The sequence below is a fragment of the Notolepis coatsorum genome (assembly GCF_963971535.1).
Source record: "Notolepis coatsorum genome assembly, chromosome: 4".
NCBI lineage: Eukaryota > Metazoa > Chordata > Actinopteri > Aulopiformes > Paralepididae > Notolepis > Notolepis coatsorum.
The window spans coordinates 151,737,598-151,757,366 of NC_140168.1; positions in this window are offsets into that span (position 1 = coordinate 151,737,598).

Here is a 19,769-nt window from a genome sequence, read left to right on the forward strand (position 1 = left end):
GGGAGCAGGAGGAGACGACTAGGGAACAGGAGGAGATGACTAGGGAGCAGGAGGAGACGACTAGGGAGCAGGAGGACTAGGGAGCAGGAGGACATGACTAGGGAGCAGGAGGAAACGACTAGGGAACAGGAGGAGATGACTAGGGAGCAGGAGGAGACGACTAGGGAGCAGGAGGACTAGGGAGCAGGAGGAGATGACTAGGGAGCAGGAGGAGATGACTAGGGAGCAGGAGGACATGACTAGGGAGCAGGAGGACATGACTAGGGAGCAGGAGGACATGACTAGGGAGCAGGAGGAGACGACTAGGGAGCAGGAGGAGATAACTAGGGAGCAGGAGGACTAGGGAGCAGGAGGACACGACTAGGGAGCAGGAGGAGATGACTAGGGAGCAGGAAGACTAGGGAGCAGGAGGACATGACTAGGGAGCAGGAGGAGATGACTAGGGAACAGGAGGACATGACTAGGGAGCAGGAGGACATGACTAGGGAGCAGGAGGAGATGACTAGGGAGCAGGAGGACATGACTAGGGAGCAGGAGGAGACGACTAGGGAGCAGGAGGAGACGACTAGGGAACAGGAGGAGATGACTAGAGAGCAGAAGGATACGACTAGGGAGCAGGAGGACTAGGGAGCAGGAGGACATGACTAGGGAGCAGGAGGAAACGACTAGGGAACAGGAGGACTAGGGAGCAGGAGGAGATGACTAGGGAACAGGAGGACATGACTAGGGAGCAGGAGGACATGACTAGGGAGCAGGAGGAGACGACTAGGGAGCAGGAGGACATTACTAGGGAGCAGGAGGAGACGACTAGGGAGCAGGAGGAGACGACTAGGGAACAGGAGGAGATGACTAGGGAGCAGAAGGAGACGACTAGGGAACAGGAGGACTAGGGAGCAGGAGGACATGACTAGGGAGCAGGAGGAGACGACTAGGGAACAGGAGGAGATGACTAGGGAGCAGGAGGAGACGACTAGGGAGCAGGAGGACTAGGGAGCAGGAGGAGATGATTAGGGAGCAGGAGGACATGACTAGGGAGCAGGAGGACATGACTAGGGAACAGGAGGACTAGGGAGCAGGAGGAGATAACTAGGGAGCAGGAGGACTAGGGAGCAGGAGGAGATGACTAGGGAGCAGGAAGACTAGGGAGCAGGAGGAGATGACTAGGGAACAGGAGGAGATGACTAGGGAGCAGGAGGAGACGACTAGGGAGCAGGAGGACTAGGGAGCAGGTGGACATGACTAGGGAGCAGGAGGACTAGGGAGCAGGAGGACTAGGGAGCAGGAGGACTAGGGAGCAGGAGGACATGACTAGGGAGCAGGATGACATGACTAGGGAGCAGGAGGACATGACTAGGGATCAGGAGGACATGACTAGGGAGCAGGAGGAGATGACTAGGGAGCAGGAGGACATAACTAGGGAGCAGGAGGAGACGACTAGGGAGCAGGAGGACATGACTAGGGAGCAGGAGGACTAGGGAGCAGGAGGACAGGACTAGGGAGCAGGAGGATATGACTAGGGAGCAGGAGGACTAGGGAGCAGGAGGACATGACTAGGGAGCAGGATGACATGACTAGGGATCAGGAGGACTAGGGAGCAGGAGGACATGACTAGGGAGCAGGAGGATATGACTAGGGAGCAGGAGGACTAGGGAGCAGGAGGACATGACTAGGGAGCAGGAGGAGACGACTAGGGAGCAGGAATACATGACTAGGGAGCAGGAGGACATGACTAGGGAGCAGGATGACATGACTAGGGAGCAGGATGAGTCGACTAGGGAGCAGGAAGACATGACTAGGGAGCAGGAGGACATGACTAGGAACCATGATGAGACAACTAGGAGGCCACGACTAGGAGGACACGACTAGGGAGCAGCAGGACACGACTAGGGAGCAGGAGGAGACGACTAGGGAGCAGCAGGACACGACTAGGGAGCATGAGGACATGACTAGGGAGCATGAGGACATGACTAGGGAGCAGGAGGAGATGACTAGGGAACAGCAGGACACGACTAGGGAGCAGCAGGACACGACTAGGGAGCAGGAGGACACGACTAGGGAGCAGCAGGACACGACTAGGGAGCAGCAGGACACGACTAGGGAGCAGGAGGACACGACTAGGGAGCAGCAGGACACGACTAGGGAGCAGGAGGAGACGACTAGGGAGCAGGAGGAGACGACTAGGAACCATGAGGAGACAACTAGGAGGACACGACTAGGAGGACACGACTAGGGAGCAGCAGGACACCACTAGGGAGCAGGACACGACTAGGGAGCAGCAGGACACGACTAGGGAGCAGGATGAGACGACTAGGGAGCAGGAGGAGACGACTAGGGAGCAGGAGGACATGACTAGGGAGCAGGAGGATACGACTAGGGAGCAGGAGGAGACGACTAGGCAGCAGGAGGACATGACTAGGGAGCAGGAGGAGACGACTAGGGAGCAGGAGGAGACGACGACTAGGGAGCAGGAGGAGGAGACGACTAGGGAGCAAGAGCAGGATGACTAGGGAGCAGGAGGAGACGACTAGGGAGCAGGAGGAGACGACTAGGGAGCAGGAGGAGACGACTAGGGAGCAGGAGGAGACGACGACTAGGGAGCAGGATGACTAGGGAGCAGGAGGAGATGACTAGGGAGCAGGAGGACATGACTAGGGAGCAGGAGGACATGACTAGGGAGCAGGAGGAGACGACTAGGGAGCAGGAGGACATGACTAGGGAGCAGGAGGAGACGACTAGGGAGCATGAAGACATGACTAGGGAGCAGGAGGACTAGGGAGCAGGAGGAGATGACTAGGGAGCAGGAGGACATGACTAGGGAGCAGGAGGACTAGGGAGCAGGAGGACTAGGGAGCAGGAGGACTAGGGAGCAAGAGGACATGACTAGGGAGCAGGAGGACATGACTAGGGAGCAGGAGGACATGACTAGGGAGCAGGAGAACATGACTAGGGAGCAGGAGGAGACGACTAGGGAGCAGGAGGACATGACTAGGGAGCAGGAGGACATGACTAGGGAGTAGGAGGAGACGACTAGGGAGCAGGAGGACTAGGGAGCAGGAGGACATGACTAGGGAGCAGGAGGAGACGACTAGGGAACAGGAGGAGATGACTAGGGAGCAGGAGGAGACGACTAGGGAGCAGGAGGACTAGTGAGCAGGAGGAGATGACTAGGGAGCAGGAGGACATGACTAGGGAGCAGGAGGAGACGACTAGGGAGCAGGAGGACTAGGGAGCAGGAGGAGATAACTAGGGAGCAGGAGGACTAGGGAGCAGGAGGAGATGACTAGGGAGCAGGAAGACTAGGGAGCAGGAGGAGATGACTAGGGAACAGGAGGACATGACTAGGGAGCAGGAGGACATGACTAGGGAGCAGGAGGAGACGACTAGGGAGCAGGAGGACATGACTAGGGAGCAGGAGGACATGACTAGGGAGCAGGAGGAGACGACTAGGGAGCAGGAGGACATGACTAGGGAGCAGGAGGAGACGACTAGGGAGCAGGAGGACATGACTAGGGAGAAGGAGGACATGACTAGGGAGCAGGAGGACACGACTAGGGAGCAGCAGGACACGACTAGGGAGCAGGACACGACTAGGGAGCAGCGTGACATGACTAGGGAGCAGGATGAGACGACTAGGGAGCAGGAGGAGATGACGACTAGGGAGCAGGAGGAGGAGACGACTAGGGAGCAAGAGCAGGATGACTAGGGAGCAGGAGGAGACGACTAGGGAGCAGGAGGATACGACTAGGGAGCAGGAGGAGATGACGACTAGGGAGCAGGAGCAGGATGACTAGGGAGCAGGAGGAGATGACTAGGGAGCAGGAGGACATGACTAGGGAGCAGGATGACTAGGGAGCAGGAGGAGATGACTAGGGAGCAGGAGGAGATGACTAGGGAGCAGGAGGACTAGGGAGCAGGAGGAGATGACTAGGGAGCAGGAGGACATGACTAGGGAGCAGGAGGAGATGACTAGGAAGCAGGATGTCTAGGGAGCAGGAGGACATGACTAGGGAGCAGGGGGACTAGGGAGCAGGAGGACTAGGGAGCAGGAGGACTAGGGAGCAAGAGGACATGACTAGGGAGCAGGAGGACATGACTAGGGAGCAGGAGGACATGACTAGGGAGCAGGAGGACATGACTAGGGAGCAGGAATACATGACTAGGGAGCAGGAGGACATGACTAGGGAGCAGGAGGAGACGACTAGGGAGCAGGAGGACATGACTAGGGAGCAGGAGGACATGACTAGGGAGCAGGAGGACATGACTAGGGAGCAGGAGGACATGACTAGGGAGCAGGAGGAGACGACTAGGGAGCAGGAAGACATGACTAGGGAGCAGGAGGAGACGACTAGGGAGCAGGAAGACATGACTAGGGAGCAGGAGGACTAGGGAGCAGGAGGAGATGACTAGGGAGCAGGAGGACATGACTAGGGAGCAGGAGGAAACGACTAGGGAGCAGGAGGACATGACTAGGGAGCAGGAGGACATGACTAGGGAGCAGGAGGAGACGACTAGGGAGCAGGAAGACATGACTAGGGAGCAGGAGGAGACGACTAGGGAGCAGGAAGACATGACTAGGGAGCAGGAGGACTAGGGAGCAGGAGGAGATGACTAGGGAGCAGGAGGACATGACTAGGGAGCAGGAGGAAACGACTAGGGAGCAGCAGGACATAACTAGGGAGCAGGAGGATTAGGGAGCAGGAGGAGACGACTAGGGAGCAGGAGGAGATGACTAGGGAGCAGGAGGACTAGGGAGCAGGAGGAGATGACTAGGGAGCAGGAGGACTAGGGAGCAGGAGGAGATGACTAGGGAACAGGAGGACATGACTAGGGAGCAGGAGGACATGACTAGGGAGCAGGAGGAGACGACTAGGGAGCAGGAGGACATGACTAGGGAGCAGGAGGACATGACTAGGGAGCAGGAGGATACGACTAGGGAGCAGAAGGACATGACTAGGGAGCAGGAGGATATGACTAGGGAGCAGGAGGACATGACTAGGGAACAGGAGGAGATGACTAGGGAGCAGGAGGAGACGACTAGGGAGCAGGAGGAGACGACTAGGGAACAGGAGGAGATGACTAGGGAGCAGGAGGAGACGACTAGGGAGCAGGAGGACTAGGGAGCAGGAGGACATGACTAGGGAGCAGGAGGAAACGACTAGGGAACAGGAGGAGATGACTAGGGAGCAGGAGGAGACGACTAGGGAGCAGGAGGACTAGGGAGCAGGAGGAGATGACTAGGGAGCAGGAGGAGATGACTAGGGAGCAGGAGGACATGACTAGGGAGCAGGAGGACATGACTAGGGAGCAGGAGGACATGACTAGGGAGCAGGAGGAGACGACTAGGGAGCAGGAGGAGATAACTAGGGAGCAGGAGGACTAGGGAGCAGGAGGACACGACTAGGGAGCAGGAGGAGATGACTAGGGAGCAGGAAGACTAGGGAGCAGGAGGACATGACTAGGGAGCAGGAGGAGATGACTAGGGAACAGGAGGACATGACTAGGGAGCAGGAGGACATGACTAGGGAGCAGGAGGAGATGACTAGGGAGCAGGAGGACATGACTAGGGAGCAGGAGGAGACGACTAGGGAGCAGGAGGAGACGACTAGGGAACAGGAGGAGATGACTAGAGAGCAGAAGGATACGACTAGGGAGCAGGAGGACTAGGGAGCAGGAGGACATGACTAGGGAGCAGGAGGAAACGACTAGGGAACAGGAGGAGATGACTAGGGAGCAGGAGGAGACAACTAGGGAGCAGGAGGACTAGGGAGCAGGAGGACATGACTAGGGAACAGGAGGACATGACTAGGGAGCAGGAGGACATGACTAGGGAGCAGGAGGAGACGACTAGGGAGCAGGAGGACATTACTAGGGAGCAGGAGGAGACGACTAGGGAGCAGGAGGAGACAACTAGGGAACAGGAGGAGATGACTAGGGAGCAGAAGGAGACGACTAGGGAACAGGAGGACTAGGGAGCAGGAGGACATGACTAGGGAGCAGGAGGAGACGACTAGGGAACAGGAGGAGATGACTAGGGAGCAGGAGGAGACGACTAGGGAGCAGGAGGACTAGGGAGCAGGAGGAGATGATTAGGGAGCAGGAGGACATGACTAGGGAGCAGGAGGACATGACTAGGGAGCAGGAGGACTAGGGAGCAGGAGGAGATAACTAGGGAGCAGGAGGACTAGGGAGCAGGAGGAGATGACTAGGGAGCAGGAAGACTAGGGAGCAGGAGGAGATGACTAGGGAACAGGAGGACATGACTAGGGAGCAGGAGGACATGACTAGGGAGCAGGAGGAGACGACTAGGGAGCAGGAGGACATGACTAGGGAGCAGGAGGACATGACTAGGGAGCAGGAGGAGACGACTAGGGAGCAGGAGGACATGACTAGGGAGCAGGAGGAGACGACTAGGGAGCAGGAGGAGACGACTAGGGAACAGGAGGAGATGACTAGGGAGCAGGAGGAGACGACTAGGGAGCAGGAGGACTAGGGAGCAGGTGGACATGACTAGGGAGCAGGAGGACTAGGGAGCAGGAGGACTAGGGAGCAGGAGGACTAGGGAGCAGGAGGACATGACTAGGGAGCAGGATGACATGACTAGGGAGCAGGAGGACATGACTAGGGATCAGGAGGACATGACTAGGGAGCAGGAGGAGATGACTAGGGAGCAGGAGGACATAACTAGGGAGCAGGAGGAGACGACTAGGGAGCAGGAGGACATGACTAGGGAGCAGGAGGACTAGGGAGCAGGAGGACAGGACTAGGGAGCAGGAGGATATGACTAGGGAGCAGGAGGACTAGGGAGCAGGAGGACATGACTAGGGAGCAGGATGACATGACTAGGGATCAGGAGGACTAGGGAGCAGGAGGACATGACTAGGGAGCAGGAGGATATGACTAGGGAGCAGGAGGACTAGGGAGCAGGAGGACATGACTAGGGAGCAGGAGGAGACGACTAGGGAGCAGGAAGACATGACTAGGGAGCAGGAGGACATGACTAGGGAGCAGGATGACATGACTAGGGAGCAGGATGAGTCGACTAGGGAGCAGGAAGACATGACTAGGGAGCAGGAGGACATGACTAGGAACCATGATGAGACAACTAGGAGGCCACGACTAGGAGGACACGACTAGGGAGCAGCAGGACACGACTAGGGAGCAGGAGGAGATGACTAGGGAACAGCAGGACACGACTAGGGAGCAGCAGGACACGACTAGGGAGCAGGAGGACACGACTAGGGAGCAGCAGGACACGACTAGGGAGCAGCAGGACACGACTAGGGAGCAGGAGGACACGACTAGGGAGCAGCAGGACACGACTAGGGAGCAGGAGGAGACGACTAGGGAGCAGGAGGAGACGACTAGGAACCATGAGGAGACAACTAGGAGGACACGACTAGGAGGACACGACTAGGGAGCAGCAGGACACCACTAGGGAGCAGGACACGACTAGGGAGCAGCAGGACACGACTAGGGAGCAGGATGAGACGACTAGGGAGCAGGAGGAGACGACTAGGGAGCAGGAGGACATGACTAGGGAGCAGGAGGATACGACTAGGGAGCAGGAGGAGACGACTAGGCAGCAGGAGGACATGACTAGGGAGCAGGAGGAGACGACTAGGGAGCAGGAGGAGACGACGACTAGGGAGCAGGAGGAGGAGACGACTAGGGAGCAAGAGCAGGATGACTAGGGAGCAGGAGGAGACGACTAGGGAGCAGGAGGAGACGACTAGGGAGCAGGAGGAGACGACTAGGGAGCAGGAGGAGACGACGACTAGGGAGCAGGATGACTAGGGAGCAGGAGGAGATGACTAGGGAGCAGGAGGACATGACTAGGGAGCAGGAGGACATGACTAGGGAGCAGGAGGAGACGACTAGGGAGCAGGAGGACATGACTAGGGAGCAGGAGGAGACGACTAGGGAGCATGAAGACATGACTAGGGAGCAGGAGGACTAGGGAGCAGGAGGAGATGACTAGGGAGCAGGAGGACATGACTAGGGAGCAGGAGGACTAGGGAGCAGGAGGACTAGGGAGCAGGAGGACTAGGGAGCAAGAGGACATGACTAGGGAGCAGGAGGACATGACTAGGGAGCAGGAGGACATGACTAGGGAGCAGGAGAACATGACTAGGGAGCAGGAGGAGACGACTAGGGAGCAGGAGGACATGACTAGGGAGCAGGAGGACATGACTAGGGAGCAGGAGGAGACGACTAGGGAGCAGGAGGACTAGGGAGCAGGAGGACATGACTAGGGAGCAGGAGGAGACGACTAGGGAACAGGAGGAGATGACTAGGGAGCAGGAGGAGACGACTAGGGAGCAGGAGGACTAGTGAGCAGGAGGAGATGACTAGGGAGCAGGAGGACATGACTAGGGAGCAGGAGGAGACGACTAGGGAGCAGGAGGAGATAACTAGGGAGCAGGAGGACTAGGGAGCAGGAGGAGATAACTAGGGAGCAGGAGGACTAGGGAGCAGGAGGAGATGACTAGGGAGCAGGAAGACTAGGGAGCAGGAGGAGATGACTAGGGAACAGGAGGACATGACTAGGGAGCAGGAGGACATGACTAGGGAGCAGGAGGAGACGACTAGGGAGCAGGAGGACATGACTAGGGAGCAGGAGGACATGACTAGGGAGCAGGAGGAGACGACTAGGGAGCAGGAGGACATGACTAGGGAGCAGGAGGAGACGACTAGGGAGCAGGAGGACATGACTAGGGAGAAGGAGGACATGACTAGGGAGCAGGAGGACACGACTAGGGAGCAGCAGGACACGACTAGGGAGCAGGACACGACTAGGGAGCAGCGTGACATGACTAGGGAGCAGGATGAGACGACTAGGGAGCAGGAGGAGACGACTAGGGAGCAGGAGGAGACGACTAGGGAGCAGGAGGAGATGACGACTAGGGAGCAGGAGGAGGAGACGACTAGGGAGCAAGAGCAGGATGACTAGGGAGCAGGAGGAGACGACTAGGGAGCAGGAGGATACGACTAGGGAGCAGGAGGAGATGACGACTAGGGAGCAGGAGCAGGATGACTAGGGAGCAGGAGGAGATGACTAGGGAGCAGGAGGACATGACTAGGGAGCAGGATGACTAGGGAGCAGGAGGAGATGACTAGGGAGCAGGAGGAGATGACTAGGGAGCAGGAGGACTAGGGAGCAGGAGGAGATGACTAGGGAGCAGGAGGACATGACTAGGGAGCAGGAGGAGATGACTAGGAAGCAGGAGGTCTAGGGAGCAGGAGGACATGACTAGGGAGCAGGGGGACTAGGGAGCAGGAGGACTAGGGAGCAGGAGGACTAGGGAGCAAGAGGACATGACTAGGGAGCAGGAGGACATGACTAGGGAGCAGGAGGACATGACTAGGGAGCAGGAGGACATGACTAGGGAGCAGGAATACATGACTAGGGAGCAGGAGGACATGACTAGGGAGCAGGAGGAGACGACTAGGGAGCAGGAGGACATGACTAGGGAGCAGGAGGACATGACTAGGGAGCAGGAGGACATGACTAGGGAGCAGGAGGACATGACTAGGGAGCAGGAGGAGACGACTAGGGAGCAGGAAGACATGACTAGGGAGCAGGAGGAGACGACTAGGGAGCAGGAAGACATGACTAGGGAGCAGGAGGACTAGGGAGCAGGAGGAGATGACTAGGGAGCAGGAGGACATGACTAGGGAGCAGGAGGAAACGACTAGGGAGCAGGAGGACATGACTAGGGAGCAGGAGGACATGACTAGGGAGCAGGAGGACACGACTAGGGAGCAGCAGGACATAACTAGGGAGCAGGAGGATTAGGGAGCAGGAGGAGACGACTAGGGAGCAGGAGGAGATGACTAGGGAGCAGGAGGACTAGGGAGCAGGAGGAGATGACTAGGGAGCAGGAGGACTAGGGAGCAGGAGGAGATGACTAGGGAACAGGAGGACATGACTAGGGAGCAGGAGGACATGACTAGGGAGCAGGAGGAGACGACTAGGGAGCAGGAGGACATGACTAGGGAGCAGGAGGACATGACTAGGGAGCAGGAGGATACGACTAGGGAGCAGAAGGACATGACTAGGGAGCAGGAGGATATGACTAGGGAGCAGGAGGACATGACTAGGGAACAGGAGGAGATGACTAGGGAGCAGGAGGAGACGACTAGGGAGCAGGAGGAGACGACTAGGGAACAGGAGGAGATGACTAGGGAGCAGGAGGAGACGACTAGGGAGCAGGAGGACTAGGGAGCAGGAGGACATGACTAGGGAGCAGGAGGAAACGACTAGGGAACAGGAGGAGATGACTAGGGAGCAGGAGGAGACGACTAGGGAGCAGGAGGACTAGGGAGCAGGAGGAGATGACTAGGGAGCAGGAGGAGATGACTAGGGAGCAGGAGGACATGACTAGGGAGCAGGAGGACATGACTAGGGAGCAGGAGGACATGACTAGGGAGCAGGAGGACATGACTAGGGAGCAGGAGGAGACGACTAGGGAGCAGGAGGAGATAACTAGGGAGCAGGAGGACTAGGGAGCAGGAGGACACGACTAGGGAGCAGGAGGAGATGACTAGGGAGCAGGAAGACTAGGGAGCAGGAGGACATGACTAGGGAGCAGGAGGAGATGACTAGGGAACAGGAGGACATGACTAGGGAGCAGGAGGACATGACTAGGGAGCAGGAGGAGATGACTAGGGAGCAGGAGGACATGACTAGGGAGCAGGAGGAGACGACTAGGGAGCAGGAGGAGACGACTAGGGAACAGGAGGAGATGACTAGAGAGCAGAAGGATACGACTAGGGAGCAGGAGGACTAGGGAGCAGGAGGACATGACTAGGGAGCAGGAGGAAACGACTAGGGAACAGGAGGAGATGACTAGGGAGCAGGAGGAGACAACTAGGGAGCAGGAGGACTAGGGAGCAGGAGGACATGACTAGGGAGCAGGAGGACTAGGGAGCAGGAGGACTAGGGAGCAGGAGGACATGACTAGGGAGCAGGAGGACATGACTAGGGAGCAGGAGGACATGACTAGGGAGCAGGAGGAGATGACTAGGGAGCAGGAGGACATGACTAGGGAGCAGGAGGAGACGACTAGGGAGCAGGAGGACATGACTAGGGAGCAAGAGGACATGACGAGGGAGCAGGAGGACTAGGGAGCAGGAGGACATGACTAGGGAGCAGGAGGATATGTCTAGGGAGCAGGAGGACTAGGGAGCAGGAGGACATGACTAGGGAGCAGGATGACATGACTAGGGATCAGGAGGACTAGGGAGCAGGAGGACATGACTAGGGAGCAGGAGGATATGACTAGGGAGCAGGAGGACTAGGGAGCAGGAGGACTAGGGAGCAGGAGGACATGACTAGGGAGCAGGAGGAGACGACTAGGGAGCAGGAGGACATGACTAGGGAGCAGGAGGACATGACTAGGGAGCATGATGACATGACTAGGGAGCAGGAGGAGACGACTAGGGAGCAGGAAGACATGACTAGGGAGCAGGAGGACATGACTAGGAACCATGAGGAGACAACTAGGAGGACACGACTAGGAGGACACGACTAGGGAGCAGCAGGACACGACTAGGGAGCAGGAGGAGACGACTAGGGGGCAGGAGGAGATGACTAGGGAGCAGGAGGACATGACTAGGGAGCAGGAGGACATGACTAGGGAGCAGGAGGACATGACTAGGGAGCAGGAGGACATGACTAGGGAGCAGGAGGAGACGACTAGGGAGCAGGAGGAGATAACTAGGGAGCAGGAGGACTAGGGAGCAGGAGGACACGACTAGGGAGCAGGAGGAGATGACTAGGGAGCAGGAAGACTAGGGAGCAGGAGGACATGACTAGGGAGCAGGAGGAGATGACTAGGGAGCAGGAGGACATGACTAGGGAGCAGGAGGAGATGACTAGGGAGCAGGAGGACATGGCTAGGGAGCAGGAGGAGACGACTAGGGAGCAGGAGGAGACGACTAGGGAACAGGAGGAGATGACTAGGGGGCAGAAGGATACGACTAGGGAGCAGGAGGACTAGGGAGCAGGAGGACATGACTAGGGAGCAGGAGGAAACGACTAGGGAACAGGAGGAGATGACTAGGGAGCAGGAGGAGACGACTAGGGAGCAGGAGGACTAGGGAGCAGGAGGACATGACTAGGGAGCAGGAGGACTAGGGAGCAGGAGGACTAGGGAGCAGGAGGACTAGGGAGCAGGAGGACATGACTAGGGAGCAGGAGGACATGACTAGGGAGCAGGAGGACATGACTAGGGAGCAGGAGGAGATGACTAGGGAGCAGGAGGACATGACTAGGGAGCAGGAGGAGACGACTAGGGAGCAGGAGGACATGACTAGGGAGCAAGAGGACATGACTAGGGAGCAGGAGGACTAGGGAGCAGGAGGACATGACTAGGGAGCAGGAGGATATGACTAGGGAGCAGGAGGACTAGGGAGCAGGAGGACATGACTAGAGAGCAGGATGACATGACTAGGGATCAGGAGGACTAGGGAGCAGGAGGACATGACTAGGGAGCAGGAGGATATGACTAGGGAGCAGGAGGACTAGGGAGCAGGAGGACTAGGGAGCAGGAGGACATGACTAGGGAGCAGGAGGAGACGACTAGGGAGCAGGAAGACCTGACTAGGGAGCAGGAGGACATGACTAGGGAGCAGGATGGCATGACTAGGGAGCAGGAGGAGACGACTAGGGAGCAGGAAGACATGACTAGGAACCATGAGGAGACAACTAGGAGGACACGACTAGGAGGACACGACTAGGGAGCAGCAGGACACGACTAGGGAGCAGGAGGAGACGACTAGGGGGCATGATGAGATGACTAGGGAGCAGGAGGACATGACTAGGGAGCAGGAGGAGACGACTAGGGAACAGCAGGACACGATTAGGGAGCAGCAGGACACGACTAGGGAGCAGCAGGACACGACTAGGGAGCAGCAGGACACGACTAGGGAGCAGCAGGACACGACTAGGGAGCAGGATAAGACGATTAGGGAGCAGGAGGACATGACTAGGGAGCAGGAGGAGACGACTAGGGAGCAGGAGGACATGACTAGGGAGCAGGAGGAGACGACTAGGAACCATGAGGAGACAACTAGGAGGACACGACTAGGATGACACGACTAGGGAGCAGCAGGCCACGACTAGGGAGCAGGACACAACTAGGGAGCAGCAGGACACGACTAGGGAGCAGGATGAGACGACTAGGGAGCAGGAGGAGACGACTAGGGAGCAGGAGGACATGACTAGGGAGCAGGAGGATACGACTAGGGAGCAGGAGGAGATGACTAGGGAGCAGGAGGACATGACTAGGGAGCAGGAGGAGACGACTAGGGAGCAGGAGGAGGAGACGACTAGGGAGCAAGAGCAGGATGACTAGGGAGCAGGAGGAGACGACTAGGGAGCAGGAGGAGACGACTAGGGAGCAGGAGGAGACGACGACTAGGGAGCAGGAGCAGGATGACTAGGGAGCAGGAGGACATGACTAGGGAGCAGGAGGACATGACTAGGGAGCAGGAGGACATGACTAGGGAGCAGGAGGAGACGACTAGGGAGCAGGAAGACATGACTAGGGAGCAGGAGGACACGACTAGGGAGCAGCAGGACACGACTAGGGAGCAGGATGAGACGACTAGGGAGCAGGAGGAGACGACTAGGGAGCAGGAGGACATGACTAGGGAGCAGGAGGATACGACTAGGGAGCAGGAGGAGACGACTAGGCAGCAGGAGGACATGACTAGGGAGCAGGAGGAGACGACTAGGGAGCAGGAGGAGACGACGACTAGGGAGCAGGAGGAGGAGACGACTAGGGAGCAAGAGCAGGATGACTAGGGAGCAGGAGGAGACGACTAGGGAGCAGGAGGAGACGACTAGGGAGCAGGAGGAGACGACTAGGGAGCAGGAGGAGACGACGACTAGGGAGCAGGATGACTAGGGAGCAGGAGGAGATGACTAGGGAGCAGGAGGACATGACTAGGGAGCAGGAGGACATGACTAGGGAGCAGGAGGAGACGACTAGGGAGCAGGAGGACATGACTAGGGAGCAGGAGGAGACGACTAGGGAGCATGAAGACATGACTAGGGAGCAGGAGGACTAGGGAGCAGGAGGAGATGACTAGGGAGCAGGAGGACATGACTAGGGAGCAGGAGGACTAGGGAGCAGGAGGACTAGGGAGCAGGAGGACTAGGGAGCAAGAGGACATGACTAGGGAGCAGGAGGACATGACTAGGGAGCAGGAGGACATGACTAGGGAGCAGGAGAACATGACTAGGGAGCAGGAGGAGACGACTAGGGAGCAGGAGGACATGACTAGGGAGCAGGAGGACATGACTAGGGAGCAGGAGGAGACGACTAGGGAGCAGGAGGACTAGGGAGCAGGAGGACATGACTAGGGAGCAGGAGGAGACGACTAGGGAACAGGAGGAGATGACTAGGGAGCAGGAGGAGACGACTAGGGAGCAGGAGGACTAGTGAGCAGGAGGAGATGACTAGGGAGCAGGAGGACATGACTAGGGAGCAGGAGGAGACGACTAGGGAGCAGGAGGAGATAACTAGGGAGCAGGAGGACTAGGGAGCAGGAGGAGATAACTAGGGAGCAGGAGGACTAGGGAGCAGGAGGAGATGACTAGGGAGCAGGAAGACTAGGGAGCAGGAGGAGATGACTAGGGAACAGGAGGACATGACTAGGGAGCAGGAGGACATGACTAGGGAGCAGGAGGAGACGACTAGGGAGCAGGAGGACATGACTAGGGAGCAGGAGGACATGACTAGGGAGCAGGAGGAGACGACTAGGGAGCAGGAGGACATGACTAGGGAGCAGGAGGAGACGACTAGGGAGCAGGAGGACATGACTAGGGAGAAGGAGGACATGACTAGGGAGCAGGAGGACACGACTAGGGAGCAGCAGGACACGACTAGGGAGCAGGACACGACTAGGGAGCAGCGTGACATGACTAGGGAGCAGGATGAGACGACTAGGGAGCAGGAGGAGACGACTAGGGAGCAGGAGGAGACGACTAGGGAGCAGGAGGAGATGACGACTAGGGAGCAGGAGGAGGAGACGACTAGGGAGCAAGAGCAGGATGACTAGGGAGCAGGAGGAGACGACTAGGGAGCAGGAGGATACGACTAGGGAGCAGGAGGAGATGACGACTAGGGAGCAGGAGCAGGATGACTAGGGAGCAGGAGGAGATGACTAGGGAGCAGGAGGACATGACTAGGGAGCAGGATGACTAGGGAGCAGGAGGAGATGACTAGGGAGCAGGAGGAGATGACTAGGGAGCAGGAGGACTAGGGAGCAGGAGGAGATGACTAGGGAGCAGGAGGACATGACTAGGGAGCAGGAGGAGATGACTAGGAAGCAGGAGGTCTAGGGAGCAGGAGGACATGACTAGGGAGCAGGGGGACTAGGGAGCAGGAGGACTAGGGAGCAGGAGGACTAGGGAGCAAGAGGACATGACTAGGGAGCAGGAGGACATGACTAGGGAGCAGGAGGACATGACTAGGGAGCAGGAGGACATGACTAGGGAGCAGGAATACATGACTAGGGAGCAGGAGGACATGACTAGGGAGCAGGAGGAGACGACTAGGGAGCAGGAGGACATGACTAGGGAGCAGGAGGACATGACTAGGGAGCAGGAGGACATGACTAGGGAGCAGGAGGACATGACTAGGGAGCAGGAGGAGACGACTAGGGAGCAGGAAGACATGACTAGGGAGCAGGAGGAGACGACTAGGGAGCAGGAAGACATGACTAGGGAGCAGGAGGACTAGGGAGCAGGAGGAGATGACTAGGGAGCAGGAGGACATGACTAGGGAGCAGGAGGAAACGACTAGGGAGCAGGAGGACATGACTAGGGAGCAGGAGGACATGACTAGGGAGCAGGAGGACACGACTAGGGAGCAGCAGGACATAACTAGGGAGCAGGAGGATTAGGGAGCAGGAGGAGACGACTAGGGAGCAGGAGGAGATGACTAGGGAGCAGGAGGACTAGGGAGCAGGAGGAGATGACTAGGGAGCAGGAGGACTAGGGAGCAGGAGGAGATGACTAGGGAACAGGAGGACATGACTAGGGAGCAGGAGGACATGACTAGGGAGCAGGAGGAGACGACTAGGGAGCAGGAGGACATGACTAGGGAGCAGGAGGACATGACTAGGGAGCAGGAGGATACGACTAGGGAGCAGAAGGACATGACTAGGGAGCAGGAGGATATGACTAGGGAGCAGGAGGACATGACTAGGGAACAGGAGGAGATGACTAGGGAGCAGGAGGAGACGACTAGGGAGCAGGAGGAGACGACTAGGGAACAGGAGGAGATGACTAGGGAGCAGGAGGAGACGACTAGGGAGCAGGAGGACTAGGGAGCAGGAGGACATGACTAGGGAGCAGGAGGAAACGACTAGGGAACAGGAGGAGATGACTAGGGAGCAGGAGGAGACGACTAGGGAGCAGGAGGACTAGGGAGCAGGAGGAGATGACTAGGGAGCAGGAGGAGATGACTAGGGAGCAGGAGGACATGACTAGGGAGCAGGAGGACATGACTAGGGAGCAGGAGGACATGACTAGGGAGCAGGAGGACATGACTAGGGAGCAGGAGGAGACGACTAGGGAGCAGGAGGAGATAACTAGGGAGCAGGAGGACTAGGGAGCAGGAGGACACGACTAGGGAGCAGGAGGAGATGACTAGGGAGCAGGAAGACTAGGGAGCAGGAGGACATGACTAGGGAGCAGGAGGAGATGACTAGGGAACAGGAGGACATGACTAGGGAGCAGGAGGACATGACTAGGGAGCAGGAGGAGATGACTAGGGAGCAGGAGGACATGACTAGGGAGCAGGAGGAGACGACTAGGGAGCAGGAGGAGACGACTAGGGAACAGGAGGAGATGACTAGAGAGCAGAAGGATACGACTAGGGAGCAGGAGGACTAGGGAGCATGAGGACATGACTAGGGAGCAGGAGGAAACGACTAGGGAACAGGAGGAGATGACTAGGGAGCAGGAGGAGACAACTAGGGAGCAGGAGGACTAGGGAGCAGGAGGACATGACTAGGGAGCAGGAGGACTAGGGAGCAGGAGGACTAGGGAGCAGGAGGACATGACTAGGGAGCAGGAGGACATGACTAGGGAGCAGGAGGACATGACTAGGGAGCAGGAGGAGATGACTAGGGAGCAGGAGGACATGACTAGGGAGCAGGAGGAGACGACTAGGGAGCAGGAGGACATGACTAGGGAGCAAGAGGACATGACGAGGGAGCAGGAGGACTAGGGAGCAGGAGGACATGACTAGGGAGCAGGAGGATATGTCTAGGGAGCAGGAGGACTAGGGAGCAGGAGGACATGACTAGGGAGCAGGATGACATGACTAGGGATCAGGAGGACTAGGGAGCAGGAGGACATGACTAGGGAGCAGGAGGATATGACTAGGGAGCAGGAGGACTAGGGAGCAGGAGGACTAGGGAGCAGGAGGACATGACTAGGGAGCAGGAGGAGACGACTAGGGAGCAGGAGGACATGACTAGGGAGCAGGAGGACATGACTAGGGAGCATGATGACATGACTAGGGAGCAGGAGGAGACGACTAGGGAGCAGGAAGACATGACTAGGGAGCAGGAGGACATGACTAGGAACCATGAGGAGACAACTAGGAGGACACGACTAGGAGGACACGACTAGGGAGCAGCAGGACACGACTAGGGAGCAGGAGGAGACGACTAGGGGGCAGGAGGAGATGACTAGGGAGCAGGAGGACATGACTAGGGAGCAGGAGGACATGACTAGGGAGCAGGAGGACATGACTAGGGAGCAGGAGGACATGACTAGGGAGCAGGAGGAGACGACTAGGGAGCAGGAGGAGATAACTAGGGAGCAGGAGGACTAGGGAGCAGGAGGACACGACTAGGGAGCAGGAGGAGATGACTAGGGAGCAGGAAGACTAGGGAGCAGGAGGACATGACTAGGGAGCAGGAGGAGATGACTAGGGAGCAGGAGGACATGACTAGGGAGCAGGAGGAGATGACTAGGGAGCAGGAGGACATGGCTAGGGAGCAGGAGGAGACGACTAGGGAGCAGGAGGAGACGACTAGGGAACAGGAGGAGATGACTAGGGGGCAGAAGGATACGACTAGGGAGCAGGAGGACTAGGGAGCAGGAGGACATGACTAGGGAGCAGGAGGAAACGACTAGGGAACAGGAGGAGATGACTAGGGAGCAGGAGGAGACGACTAGGGAGCAGGAGGACTAGGGAGCAGGAGGACATGACTAGGGAGCAGGAGGACTAGGGAGCAGGAGGACTAGGGAGCAGGAGGACTAGGGAGCAGGAGGACATGACTAGGGAGCAGGAGGACATGACTAGGGAGCAGGAGGACATGACTAGGGAGCAGGAGGAGATGACTAGGGAGCAGGAGGACATGACTAGGGAGCAGGAGGAGACGACTAGGGAGCAGGAGGACATGACTAGGGAGCAAGAGGACATGACTAGGGAGCAGGAGGACTAGGGAGCAGGAGGACATGACTAGGGAGCAGGAGGATATGACTAGGGAGCAGGAGGACTAGGGAGCAGGAGGACATGACTAGAGAGCAGGATGACATGACTAGGGATCAGGAGGACTAGGGAGCAGGAGGACATGACTAGGGAGCAGGAGGATATGACTAGGGAGCAGGAGGACTAGGGAGCAGGAGGACTAGGGAGCAGGAGGACATGACTAGGGAGCAGGAGGAGACGACTAGGGAGCAGGAAGACCTGACTAGGGAGCAGGAGGACATGACTAGGGAGCAGGATGGCATGACTAGGGAGCAGGAGGAGACGACTAGGGAGCAGGAAGACATGACTAGGAACCATGAGGAGACAACTAGGAGGACACGACTAGGAGGACACGACTAGGGAGCAGCAGGACACGACTAGGGAGCAGGAGGAGACGACTAGGGGGCATGATGAGATGACTAGGGAGCAGGAGGACATGACTAGGGAGCAGGAGGAGACGACTAGGGAACAGCAGGACACGATTAGGGAGCAGCAGGACACGACTAGGGAGCAGCAGGACACGACTAGGGAGCAGCAGGACACGACTAGGGAGCAGCAGGACACGACTAGGGAGCAGGATAAGACGACTAGGGAGCAGGAGGAGACGATTAGGGAGCAGGAGGACATGACTAGGGAGCAGGAGGAGACGACTAGGGAGCAGGAGGACATGACTAGGGAGCAGGAGGAGACGACTAGGAACCATGAGGAGACAACTAGGAGGACACGACTAGGATGACACGACTAGGGAGCAGCAGGCCACGACTAGGGAGCAGGACACAACTAGGGAGCAGCAGGACACGACTAGGGAGCAGGATGAGACGACTAGGGAGCAGGAGGAGACGACTAGGGAGCAGGAGGACATGACTAGGGAGCAGGAGGATACGACTAGGGAGCAGGAGGAGATGACTAGGGAGCAGGAGGACATGACTAGGGAGCAGGAGGAGACGACTAGGGAGCAGGAGGAGGAGACGACTAGGGAGCAAGAGCAGGATGACTAGGGAGCAGGAGGAGACGACTAGGGAGCAGGAGGAGACGACTAGGGAGCAGGAGGAGACGACGACTAGGGAGCAGGAGCAGGATGACTAGGGAGCAGGAGGACATGACTAGGGAGCAGGAGGACATGACTAGGGAGCAGGAGGACATGACTAGGGAGCAGGAGGAGACGACTAGGGAGCAGGAAGACATGACTAGGGAGCAGGAGGACTAGGGAGCAGGAGGAGATGACTAGGGAGCAGGAGGACATGACTAGGGAGCAGGAGGAGATGACTA